The sequence below is a fragment of the Solanum pennellii genome, chromosome 9 (assembly GCF_001406875.1).
Source record: "Solanum pennellii chromosome 9, SPENNV200".
Taxonomy (NCBI): Eukaryota; Viridiplantae; Streptophyta; class Magnoliopsida; order Solanales; family Solanaceae; genus Solanum; species Solanum pennellii.
This window is the reverse complement of record NC_028645.1, coordinates 20,994,394-20,999,260: the sequence shown is the minus strand read 5'-3', so window position 1 is coordinate 20,999,260 and position 4,867 is coordinate 20,994,394. Positions and strand designations below refer to the sequence as shown.

General features: G+C 32.1%; 1 long non-coding RNA gene across 1 annotated transcript; it reads left to right on the top strand.

The window, feature by feature from the left end:
* Positions 1 to 331: 331 nt before the first annotated feature.
* Positions 332 to 2,595, top strand: LOC107029628. Its single transcript, XR_003580236.1, has 2 exons — positions 332 to 972; positions 1,275 to 2,595. It is a non-coding gene; the product is annotated as an uncharacterized LOC107029628 (long non-coding RNA).
* Positions 2,596 to 4,867: the final 2,272 nt, after the last annotated feature.

Sequence of the window (4,867 nt, the reverse complement as noted above, 5' to 3'; positions counted from 1 at the left end):
ACACTTTTCTTAAAATTATTTAAATTCTAGCCTATGCTGCTCTAATTTCTTCCAATTCTAGTCACTCCACTTCAAATTTTATTCCAATTGTAGCCACTCTTTCATTTCAATTCTAGCCATTTCAATTGCATTTTTAGCCATTCCAATCCTCCAACCAATTTGATTTTAATTTCTCATCTTTTAATCTTATCCGTCCATTTTTAAAATAAATCCTAGATCGAATCCTAACCCTCTATCTCTATCTAATCTGACGGTTATGATTAAATCTCCTATTCTCTTTCTTCAACACCAAGAGACCCAAAACCTAAAACTTTTTTTTTCATATCCTTCTCTTCCCCCCTCTCTCCAAGCCGCCGCCTCTCTCCCTCTTTCTCCCCTTTCCGCCTTCCTCCCTTTCTCCCTCTCTTCGCCTCACCCTCTCTCTGCCTACATCTTCTCTCTCCCTTTTCCGGCAGCCGCCTCCCCTCTCCCGTCGCTCCTCCTCCCCTCTCTCTCTCCCCGGCGACCCCCCTCCTTCTCTCCTCTTCTTCCCCTCTTTCTCCCTCCATTCTTCTCCTCTGCCCGCCTCTTACTCTTCTTCCGCTCTTCCCCTCTCTCTTGAGCAGCCGTCGCTCCTCCTCCCTTCGCTCTCCTCGGTGACCCCCTCCTTCTCTCCTCTTCTCCCTCTCGTTTTGCTCTTCTCTCCCTTTCCCTCTTCTTCCCCTCTTTATCCCTCCGTTCTTCTCCTCTCTCTGCCTCCCTCTTCTCTTCTCCCCCTCTTTCCCTCCTCTCTCCCCTCCCGTCTCTTCTCTTCCCCTTCCTCTTCTCCTTTCTCTTTTTTTTTTTGCAGGTGCCAGCAACTGCAGCAGTGATACAGCAGCAGCCTACAAGAGAAACAGAAACACCACCAGCCAAAAAATAACGAGCTCCGACGGAGCTTCCTCTATGAGATTTCGAAGTTATTTAAAACTGATCTGCTACAGTTCCGTTCAGGTTTGCTCCCTCGTTTGTCTGATTATTTAAATTCTTAGCATTACTTTGAAGTTCATGGATGTCCTATAAAAAAAAAAAAAAAAGAAAGAACCAATATATGTTTTTATCCATTCAATTGTAATGGAGTTGGTCTAAAAAATTCTTTAGAACTTCAAATGTTTTTCTATAATTTGACTTTATCTGTAGAGATGTGATTCACTAAATCATTGACCCATAATTGATAAATTCAAACAATTTTTCTGTAAATTAAATGTAATTTAGGCGTGACCGTTTGTCGTGACCGATATTTTCTAACTATGCAGGGATAGAAATCTGATTGATATTCACAAAAGTTGGTCTATTTTTGCTTCATGCTTTAAGGAAAATTGGTCAATTTTTACTACTTCATGGTTATGCTAAAAATCTTTTTTATTCTTTCTTGATATTTCTACATTGTTAATTTGGCTTGATAATTGTTCCTCCATATCTATCAGGATCCCATAAATATAATAATTTAGCTAATTGCTTGGTCAAATTGCGCTTTTGCTTTGATTTAGATTTCTGCTTATTATTAACTTTTTTTTTGCTTACCCATAATTAATTTAGTTTAGTTTATTGGACCCTCTTGGCTATGGTTAGTTTGATTAACGAATTGAAGAGTGTGCTACTTCTTTCCTTATTATTTTCCTATTTGTTAATTCTAATATTGATTGATAGTATATAAATTGTTTCCCTTTTCCTTTTTAAAAGATATAATTATTTTATTTCCTTGTGGCTAATAGTGTTTAATTATGGCAGCCCAACTCTTGCTTGCTCTTATTTGGTAAAAAATATCCTTACACTTGGTAAAATAAATACATAAAAAAAAAGTGATAAAATATATGATTTGACTCTTCTTTATTTAAGGGGAAAATAATATTTCTCTTCCTAATTTATTCTTGCTTATATTTGGAAGTGATATATTTTTATTTTGGTTGATTTGAACCTCCTTTAAAATAAGGAAAATAGTATATTGATTGATTCCTTAAAATATTTCTTTTCGTTATTTGTTTCCCCCTCCTAGCTATATAATTAAGACCCCCTCCTTTCATTAAATCGATCAACTCATACACTCATTCACTCTCAATCACAAGTTCTCTCATCACTCTTCCTTCTCTCATTGCTCTCTTGCTACTCTCACAATACATTAAGATTCCGGTAAACATTCAAGTGTTCTTCTTCGCTATTTTGCTATTTTGCTTTTGTTCGAGTAAAGGTTGGATCAACTTGTTTTCATTGCTACCATTCCTAATCTACTTAACCGGTTAGTATTCGGAATTAGCATTTACATTATTTTTTTTGTATTTGTACATTTGTGTGAGTTCATTGCTCTATTCCTTTGTTATGTATAAGTTGTTAAACAATTGCATATTGTCTCACCTTGACTAATAAATGTGATTACCTGTGTAGTTATTTGAGTGCTTTGACAGGTTTCAAACTTGAGTTCAAGTTGAAGATTAGCCATGAAGAAAGAGTTATTTGTTTATTTGAATCTATATTTTTTCTTCTTATTTTATTGGAATGTTGTAACATTTGTATAACTCTAAAGCTCATATATATAAATTTATTTGGGGGATCGTCTAGGGGAAGGAGATTTACGTGCTACTTGTTCATTGTAATTTTTTTAAAAAAAGTTAGAAATCATGCCTATAGGCTTATCTTTAACCACCTAGAATTATTGTTTGTAGGGGTTATAATCAAACCAATTTTCAATTTGCTTGACGCTTTTGTTAATAAGTCTTAAAAAAAAAACTAGATTCCATTAATTTTTGAATGTTAAAATCAAATTGTAATAATTTAGTAGACTGGTTAGGTGTTTTAAAAATGTTATAACTTTTTTAGCATTGTCTTGTCATGTAGAAACCATGCCTAAGGATTAAACTGTTCATATCATTTAGGTTTACAAAATCATGCATATATGTGTTACTCCGTTTTTTTTTAACACCTAGAAATCATGTCTATAGGCTTGTAAATAAACTTTTAGCATATCCATAAAAAAATAAAATTTGTTGTGCATATTTGTGCCCTCCCCCTAAAATTAGTTAATATTATTTAATTAGTAATCTTATTTGTCCCCTTGAAAATTTCCGCATTTATGATGCAATATGTTGTTTTTCTTAAAATAATAGTGATAATAAATTAAAATCATTTCATGCATTTAACAAACTACTTGGCTTTTGAATATTTCATATCAATGCATTTAATAAATTTACTACATTAATGTTCTATTTTTTTTCCTTCTTACAAAGTTTTGCAATATTTTTTTTTAAAAAAAAAAGTCATTATTCAATCATCCTTTAAAACTTTGGATTGATTATGACATTGTTTATTTTGAAAATAAATTATAAGCACTATCTCCTAACCTATCATTAGTGGGAAAGTCAAAGGAACTACGAGGTCTAGTTCCAATTTTTAAACCCAACGCGTCCCCGGAAGTACCACCTACCCATGAATTTCAAAAGAAATTATGTGTATTTATATGTAAATGTTTATGTGCCTATATGTAAACTAAATCTTTTAAATCATTTTCAAAAATATAAACTATTGTTTTTTTTAAGACCGACCTCAAATCAAAAGTGTTTCTATGGTGGAGGAGCGCGATCAACAATATCGTGGCATCATCCCTATAAAGAAACAAACATTTGTTTTAAATAAAAAATTCATATTCAAAACTTGCTCAATTTCAAAACTTTACTTTCGCACATATTAATAGCTTAATATTTGCAAATTTTGTTTATAACATAGTCTCATATGTTTAAATAAAAATAAAACTTGATTGTTTATTTATTGCTATTAATTAGCCTTGCATGCTCAAATTATTAAAAAATAAAAATAGGCCTAAATGTATATATTTGTTATCACTTAGCAAGCTTAAATAAATTAATAAATGAAGTGACCTTACTTGCTACTTGTAACCCCCTCATAGATTGCATGAGATACGGCCGGGACCCACATTTGTGGACCTCGAGGGATGCATAACACCTTCCCCTCGAGGTAATCTGAACCCTTACCCTAATCTCTGGCTCGTTGACCTTAGTTAGACTTACTTAGGTTAGATAGGTGCCCTAACGCGCCTTAATTAGTTAGGTGGCGACTCCAAACTCGAAATCCCAAAAGAGTTGCTAGGTCGTGCACAAAACTCATTTTCTGCGAAAATGGGGCGCGACATGTATTCCGCCTGATTGCATCACTAAATTAAATTTTGTATTTTACTTTATTCATTTTGTATTTCCGAAATCACTTTGCATACTAGATAGTTTATATTTAGATTTGATGTTTTATTCATTTTTAGTTCTGAATAATCAAAATACAATTTATTTATGTATTCATTATATAACTAATCATACTAATTGCTCAGTAAAATAGATTTTGTATTTTATTTACTCATTTTGTATTTCCACTATCACTTTGTATATCAACTAGTTCGTATTTATATTAGAATTCGTATTCGTCCTAATGGTATACAATCAGGTTTTGAATTGTATGGTCGAACTTTTCAATTGAAATGAATATTTATCGTGCTCAGTTTGTAAAAAAAAATATCATCCAAAATTTTGAATACACAAATCGTATCTAATGAAGTTCATCCGAATACACAAAATAGTATTTAAAGAAGTTCATCCGAATACATTTCAAATAAAATTATATTTAAAAAAGTTCAAATAAGTAAGGATCAATAACTAAGGGAAATACCATTTTTGAAATATTTTCTCCCATTTTTTCTCCATAAGGTTGTTAAAAGTTTGTTTTCTTTCAAATTAAATAAATACAATCAATATTATAACAAACTAAAAGATTGACATTTTATGTAAATATTGAAAGTGTTGACAAGGGGCCCTATTAAATGCTAAAGTATTGTTATTTTGAAAATTTTTCC